Genomic DNA, 9,104 nt, shown 5'->3' with positions numbered 1-9,104 from the left:
CCACCCTAGAGTATTGATGATATTTTTGTCTAATGACCATTATTTTTGCCTAAGGGTGGACTATTACCTTTGCAAAGAGATTGATGATATTTTTGTCTTGGGGTATGAGTGGTTATGGCCATTATTTTGTCTAAGGATGGACCATTACATTTGCAAAAATATTTGTAACTTATGATGGATACCCAAACATGGTATCTGATTCCTTAGTGCAATACAAACAAATACTAAGAATCTACTTTTCATTTAATTTTCGAGGCAATCTTAAATCACATAATAGTTCTAGTATTTTTTTAAAAATATTTTATTATAAATATTCATAATATTATTATTTATTTAAGTTATTATAATTAAAAAATGAGAATATTGATGATATTTTTAGCTTGGGGGCATAGGGTAATTAATGGCAATTACTTTTGCCCTAAGGGTAGACCATTACCCTTGCAAAGGAATTGATGATATTTTATGTATAAGGTAATGATCAAAACTCTGTCTAAGAATGGACTGCAAAGATAATTGTAACTTGTGATGGATACCCAAACATGGTATCTGATTCCTTGCTGCAATTCAAACACATACTAAGAATCCACTTTTTCTTTTGTTTTTGTTTTTGTCTTTCTTGTTTTTGGGCGAATTTGTAACATGCTCAAAATTTCTGCAAAGGCCACACAGAAAAATACATTCATCTCAACCTTATCCTTTGAACACTTGTGAGAATTATCAATTCTTTTATACATATAATAATATAATAATATAATAAAAAGAGACAAGTAGGTCTGGATGTGGTTGCAGTCTTTCAACTTCACAACATTCAAAGCAATGGTAAAATATTTAGGTCTTTATCTTTTTACATGTTGTAACAAATTTTTAATGTGATTTGTTTTTAGTATTTCTAAATATTAAATAAAAATCTAAGCAAGTTGTCAAGATCTGTATTATAAAATTGATTTGTTATTTTTTTTCAGTATAAATGATGAGTAAATTCACATTATTTATATGAATCATTTTCACACTTGCTCCACGTAATTTATTTATTTATGGAAATATGATAGGGAATTTGGACTGTGAAAGAGATGTACAAGTACAACCGGAAAAAAGTTTAAAAAAAAAAATTAAAACTTTTTTCAGGGTCTGAATGAAATCATTCTGATTTTGAAGGACAGCATCACAGCAACAGAATCTCTGCTATAGATCTGAGGTCTTGTAGTAAATGCCATCATAAGTACTAAGACAAAAATGATTCCATTACACCAAGATAAGTACAAATAATAATTAATTAATAAATACTCTGTCATCCATATGCTTGATTTATATTTATTTCTATACATATGATCCATTGATCTTAAGCACATATATAATTATATATACATGTGTGAGACTTCACTAGAAAAGCAGTAGTAGTTCTTCTCACTGTGTTCACTTAATAGGTTCATTTCAATATATAGAATTAATGGCCGTTCTTGGAGGTCTTGAAGCATTTGACAAGAACCTTCTTAAGAGTGATGCTCTCCATCAGGTCTCATCTCTCCTTCTTCTATTTTATGTGTTCATCTTGTTATTCTTAATGTTTTCTTTAGTATTATTATTATTATTATTATTATTATTATTATTATTATTATTATTATTATTATTATTATTATATATGTTCTTCATGTGGTCATATAGTTTTCCTTTGTGTGTTTGTATAGTTCATTGGGTTTAATTAACTAATAACAAGATGATCATTTTTTAATTACTAATGCAGTATATATTAGAAACAAGTGTTTATCCAAGAGAACATGAGCAGCTCAAAGCATTGCGGGAGATTTCTGAAAAGCATATCATGTAAGTTCAACCTCACCATTGAGTTTCACCCTGTAAATGATTGTATCATAACTGTTTAATTATTATTATTATTATTATATATATATATAAACAGATTCAAATAATCTATAAATAAACATTGTTACACAATATGCTGGTTGTAATAGCATTAACTTCTACAAAGGAAGATCGAGGATATAACTCCCTCTTGTAGCATGTTAAGAATTTAAAGTGTGTGCATAAAATGGTTTATTTACATTATCATGTAATTTTTGTGATAAATACCGTCAAAAGTAATTTTACTGTATTAACATCCCATAAAGTATTTGTATAAATGATTTTTAAATATCCTTAAATTTGAGAAATTATTATTTTATTTATTTATTTGTCTTTTTTTTCATTTTTCTCCATAAAATGATTTTAGTATGGCAAGCTTACATTTGGCTAGGCTAGTCTCAACAAATTGATCAAGGGGTTGAACTCATTGAATTTAAAATAATTATTTTTTAATTAATATGTAAAAATCACTACATATATTTTTGTTATTAAATTTCAATTTATAGGAATCAAAAATTTTAATTATCATTCGCTATTTGCGATGGTGGTGAGCAAATTAAAATTAAAGTGGAAGATGTTAAAAAAATAATAGTAAAAATAAAAAGGTGATTTTATAAAAATATCATTAAATTAAAAGAAATTAAAAAAAAAAATGTTTTTGAAGATGCACAAGGCATGTTTAAATTGGACGAGAACCTATAGGAGTCCTTTTCAAGGTACAAAGCATAAGTGCATTTCACTATTAAGGATGGGTCAAAAAACGTGTCAAGTTTTCTATTGATACGAGATTATCATTTTATTTATTTTGTTATATTGTTTGAAGAGGTGGTATATTTATTTATTATTCAAATAGAACATTTAAATAATTATGTAGTTACTAAATCCAATAGTAATAATTATTAATATTTTCCTAATGATGAACTACTTAATATTTAGGGGGATAATGAGTTTGCCCCCTGAGGAAGGGCAACTTTTAAGTATGCTCATCAAGGTCCTAAATGCCAAAAAGACCCTGGAGATTGGAGTATTCACAGGCTATTCGCTCCTCGCAACAGCATTGGCATTGCCAAAAGATGGCAAGGTTAATTAATTTCTTTATTACTACTACTACTATTATTATTATTATTATTATTATTATTATTATTACCATTATCAATGTTTATCTTGATGAGATCGACCATTGTATATTATAGATAACGGCAATCGATATGGATAAATCTTATTATGAGATAGGATTACCATTTATTCAAAAAGCAGGAGTTGAGGACAAGATCAAATTCATTGAGTCTGAAGCCATGCCCGTTCTTGATAAAATGCTTCAAGAGGTATATATATATATATATATATGTTATAAAATATCATCGTTAATAGTAATTATTGGTTTGTGTATATATATAACTAAATAAATACACAGGTAAATGATGATGATTTATATGATTTTTGCTTTTTGTGGATGCTGATAAGAACAACTATGCTGAATATCATGAGAGACTTATAAAAGCTTGTTAAAGTCGGAGGGATCATAGCATATGATAACACGCTTTTGGTTCGGTAGTGTGGCAGAGGTGGATCCATCCTTTCCAAAAAGAAGCATTGAAATGAGAGAATTTTTATTAAAGCTCAACAAGTTTTTAGCATTTGATCCACGCATTGAGATATCACAAATCAGTATCGGTGATGGTCTCACTATTTGCCGCCGTGTTCTTTGAAAAATAATTTTTCTATGAACAAATGAGACTTATTTCTAAGTTTTTACTACCGTGTTTTTTGAAAAAAACTTTTATTATGGACAAATGATGCTTATTTCTAAGTGACATTGTTATTCTAATGATAAAATATTATGATATCTTTTCATACATATGAGCATCAAAGACACCCGATTCCCAAATCATGTTATGACCATTTTAGGGATAGACACATTATTATTATTATTATTATTATTATTATTATTATTATTATTAATTTCTCAAATATTCCATTTGTAGGGCTTGATTTTCAAGGTTCACCATCATTGCATTGCAGTTAGTTGTAATTGGTTGGAAGAAAGCCAACTCAATTTGAATATGACTCTGGACTTAGAAAATGGCTTGGATCATCCTACAAAGGAAAATCTATACCCTTTAATTTTCATCGTAACTTGTAAGACTTTCTTGCTTCAATTGACGCTCTTGCTTTTCCAATATTTAGCTTATTAAACACATTTGTCATTGGACGAAGTTTTACGTTGATGTCATATATATATATATATATAATAACCTACTTTACATTAATTAATATAATACTCTTTCTTGAAAAAGAAGAAAACGGACATATATAAGTCGTTGTTTAGTATTAAGGGACATAAGTTCAAGTCTAATCTAGACAGTTTGTATTTGGTCAAACTTTAACTATCTTTTTCATATTTTGTTTATAGTGTGATTGAAATGTAGTATTTTTGATCTTCAACACTAGCCTCGCTGCATGTGGTCAGTTGCATGCATAAATAATAATTAAACACGTGATCAAGTAGGTATTGAATCTTATTTTTCTTGATACAATTTGGACTACCAATTGTTAGAAAATGTACACATATAAGAAGCTTTTATGATAAATTAGACTCTACCAACGAGAAGCATATTCAACCACCACACCTTATCTTTCACGTTGCGGAAGAATTGAACTTACATCTTACCCGATATAAAAGGGACCTTATATTTCTGGATTAAGCACCATTTATATTTTTTTAATCCTTTTTTGAATTTATTTCATCTTCTAGTATCTAGATGTTATTTATATTTTTTAACTATATTATTTAAAATAATGTTGTATTATTGAAATAATTAATTGGAACCAAATTCAAAATAAGATATAGTTTAAATAATCTGCATTCTACGTGACTATTCTACATGATATTTTATTATTTTAGTTCCTTTGAAGTATTGCAAAATTTTTATTTTTTTAAGAATATTTAGATCAAATTGCTTGTAAAGTTCATATAAGTCACTTGCTCCCTTTGAATTTTTTTCCTCCTTCTAGGTTGAATCTTTTACTTTTTCCTGATTTTCCTTCAAGTTAAAGTGAGGTCCCATCCTAACCTAATTATATATATACCTACTTGACTTAATTTTTTTGAAAAAAATTTGAATATAATTTAAACAGGAATAAAGATTTATATTCCTATTTTTAGATAACAAAAATCTCACTATTCTAAATTTATTATTATCAATCCAAAACCAAAGAACTTTACTAATGATGATGTATATAGAATCTCCAAGTGGCAAGTAGATCGAGTCATTAAACTCTAATGTTTTAGTAAGACATGCGTGTATGATTATCCATTATTCAGTGTCATTAAATATATATGCTATAAATAAATGGTATTCTTTATTGGGGATGACTTAGGTGAAGTTAGATAGGTGTAGTTAGTGTAGTTCACCATTGACATTGTGGCATGTGTTCCAAAAACATATAAAAATATAATAACTTTCCTATAATGCCCTTATTTTTTTCTAAATATTACTCATCTCATGCCACTTGTCAAACATCCAATGGTGAATTACACTAACTACACCTATCTAACTTCACCTAAGTCATTCTCTTCTTTATTTGACCCAGAAGTATTTATTAAGAATAAAATAGATAAACCACCAATCCAAAACTCATTAAATATATATGCTATAAATAAATGGTATTCTTGATATTTCGCAAGTCTTAGTTGGAGATAGTCTCACTATTTGCAGAAGAGCTTATTAGTTACATAATATTAGCAAAAAAATAATAATTAGTCGGAAGGAGGTTGTTGTGTGTTTCTGTTTTCAAATAAAGATGCATGCTAGACATGCATTTGTGTCTGTGTGTTTATTTTGCAACTTTTTCTTTTTTTTTGTGGGTCAAGTTATGTGGACTATGTTTTTTATATTATAAAAAAATGCACAATTTATCATCTCTTTAATAAAAAAAAATTATCAGCTCATTAACAAACAAATGAAAGTCTTATGAAAAAAAAGAAAATGAATCTAATAAAAATACAAACAAAGAATTTGTTTCTCTTTCATGATCACGAGCAGAATTTGACATTCAAATCTGATGGTTTCGGTGGGATGTGATGTGTTAAGTTCACTCAAAAACTCATTCAAAGATTAAACACTTACATACAATCAAAACAAGATAAAAGAGACAAGCAAATTGAGTAACCCTGCGGCCAAGACAACTCGCTTACATCCTGGGGTCGAGGGCCGGAGAAACAATCCACTAAAAGAGGTATAGGAACAAGGAGTACAACACTCACTCACTCTCTCAATACAAAGAATATCCTCTCAAGATTGCCCGACGGCCACACACTCAACTCTCACCGAAGAGTCTCTCACTTGTTGGCTCATCCTAAATCTTCAGCAGGATGTCTTATATGTACGCATCGACGTCCCACAAAGTTACCTCTTCTCGAATTCTCCGTGGCTTCCTAACTTGGACACCTTCCAAAGTTAGATGTTAGTAACACCCGAGCTGCAACATGGCCCACCCTATCGAACAGACCGAAGTTCTAGTCGATGCACCCGATCTCGCGACCTTTAACCTCCCGTGCCCTTCATGCCCGCCCGTAGCAGTTGCTGACGCACCCGAGCTCCTCCCTCGCTGCACCGCTTCCTTCCTCACATCACTCGTAAGGTCTCCTTCTCCCGAGGGACGTGCCCACCAAGGCACACGTGACCATCCCTATCGAAGATAGCCACCGAAGATCTCCCCGATCTTCCTTTCCAAACTTGGCCCAAGTTTGGTCTTCCAAATGATCTTCGTTTGACTTATGGAAATATTGTTACTAAACTTGATCTTGTCTTCATCCAAGTTTAGCCTTCAATATCTTTAAGCATGATCTTTAATCATCCATGCTTGGATCTTCAAATCTCTAATCATATCTTATGCAATTTTCAATCAATCTCTTCATATGACTAGTCTCCATAAATAGTTCCGTCCATAGATAGCTCTTGAATCTTCCTTCAATATAGTAATGCTAAATATGGTCTTGATGATCTCCTTGGTATGTATTTACCTTATTTAGTTTGTGTTTTCAAATAACTTCACACCAAACTAAATCTTTGTGTCTTCAAATATCTTCAAATAATCTTCATGATCTTGAACTCTTGCCAATAATAGAATATTTCTCTTTCTTCAAATAGATCTTTCTAAAAAGGAGCTCTATCAAAGATATGAATTATCATCCCGGATCTTACCAAGGATAGATAATTATATCAAAAATAAAACTTGTCTTTCTAGAAAAGATCCTATAGTCTTGATGCACTTTCCAAAAATAATTTATCATCACATGATTGTATTGAGAGAAATATCTATTAAATCTAGATCTTAATCAAATCTCCACCTTGATCTCCATTAAATCTCTACCTTGATCTTCATGATAACATCATTTGCCACATCATCATCCTAGTCATCTTTTCCTTTGATGAGTCACCACATGACACGTTATCATCCTCTTGCCATGACACCACTTGGCTTGTCATATAATGACAATCCACGTCATCAGACTTAACAATCTCCCCCTTTGGCATTATTTGACACAACCTCCTCGATTCTGCTTCTGTCAGACTGATTCTAGTTACAACACCACGTTACAACATGTACTGACAAACGGACATGACTTTAGGACTATTACAGGACTGACATATTACAAACAACTAGTTGATGAAAACATGACATAACAGAAGAACAATCAACTAGATATTACAAACAGAAGTCAGTCCAGTTCATCAAACATGAGGACAATTAAATTGTTCACATATGAAATGTTCACACAAAAAAAGATGAATATCAGCATCATCAGTCATATCTCCCCCTTTGTGTCAGAATCATGGCAAAGTGTTCTTGATAGCTCCCCCTAAGTTGCTGCAGTGCTGATGGAAGCTCCCCCTGTATGGCAAAGAATGTTCAAGGAACAGAAAGCACACCATACAAGCTTCCCCTCTGGGACGGACATACTGCAAACGGAAAAAAATAAACTGGAAAATAAGCACACTCGTTTGTAGAGCCCGTCGACCAGCAATTACATTTGGCAGAGACCTAAGACGCCCTTAGATATTCATATCGGGGAGCCTCAAGTGGTTTTGTAAAAATGTCAGCCAATTGTTTTTCAGTTGGAATATGATCTAGCATGATAGTCTTGTTTTCCACTAAGTCACGTATGAAATGATGCCGTATGTCAATGTGTTTAGTGCGAGAATGTTGGACAGGATTTTTGGAGATGTCAATTACACTTTTGTTGTCACAAAAGATAGTTAGTTGTCCCTGTTGTAGACCATAATCCTCAATCATCTGCTTCATCCATATTAGTTGTGTGCAACAACTTCCGATCGCTATATATTCAAACCTGCAGAGATGCAGAGATCGAACTTTGCTTCTTGTCTGTACTGAGTAACCGATTGTTTCCCGTGATAAAACAACCCTCATGAGGTGCTTTTCCGATCATCTACATTTCCAGCCCAATCAGCATCACTATAACCAGCCAAGTGTATATTTGAGCAATTAGAATACCAAATGCCAAACCTCATTGTCACCGATATATCTAATAATCCTTTTAACAAATTGTCGCGTGTGATTCCTTTCAGTGAAGCTTTTCGATACTGAGCACAAACACCCATCTAATCGAAACAAATGTCCGGTCGGTGGTCACGTGAGATAAAGCGCATCACGATCATACTTCTATACAAGCTGGGGTCTACATCTTTCCCATGTTCATCCTTGGTAAGTTTCTTAGTGATACTCATCAGTATCCTGACATGTCTTGTTTTTTCCAACCCAAACTTTTTTATTAGATTCTTTGCATATTTACTCTGAGTGATGAAGATACCATTCTTGTTTTGCTTGATCTGGAATCCCAAGAAGTGACTGAGCTCTCCTACCATACTCATTTCAAATTCTTGCTGCATGTGTAAAACAAATTGATCAACTTGATCCTGTGATGTGGAGCCGAAAACAATATCATCAACATATATTTGGGCAACCATAATGTCAGACCCGATCTTCTTAATAAACAAGGTCTTGTCAACGCCTCCTCTCTGGTAACCTTTTTCAAGCAGGTATTTTGTGAGACGTTCATACCAGGCCCTGGGTGCTTGCTTTAATCTGTAAAGAGCTTTTTGTAACTTGAACACATGATCAGGATGCTGATAGTCTTCAAAGCCTTTTGGTTGCTCAACATATACTTTTTCATTCAGAAAACCATTTAGGAAGGCACTTTTGACATCCATCTGATAGAGTTT

The 9,104-nt window shown here is 31.9% G+C and overlaps 1 pseudogene; it reads left to right on the top strand.

Annotated features, from left to right (window-relative positions):
• The first annotated feature begins 1,393 nt into the window (after positions 1-1,393).
• LOC120261319 lies at positions 1,394-3,743 on the top strand (annotated as a pseudogene).
• Positions 3,744-9,104: the final 5,361 nt, after the last annotated feature.

Source organism: Dioscorea cayenensis, chromosome 5 (genome assembly GCF_009730915.1).
Source record: "Dioscorea cayenensis subsp. rotundata cultivar TDr96_F1 chromosome 5, TDr96_F1_v2_PseudoChromosome.rev07_lg8_w22 25.fasta, whole genome shotgun sequence".
NCBI lineage: Eukaryota > Viridiplantae > Streptophyta > Magnoliopsida > Dioscoreales > Dioscoreaceae > Dioscorea > Dioscorea cayenensis.
The sequence above is the reverse complement of the archived record's forward strand: the minus strand, read 5'-3'. Positions and strand labels throughout refer to the sequence as shown.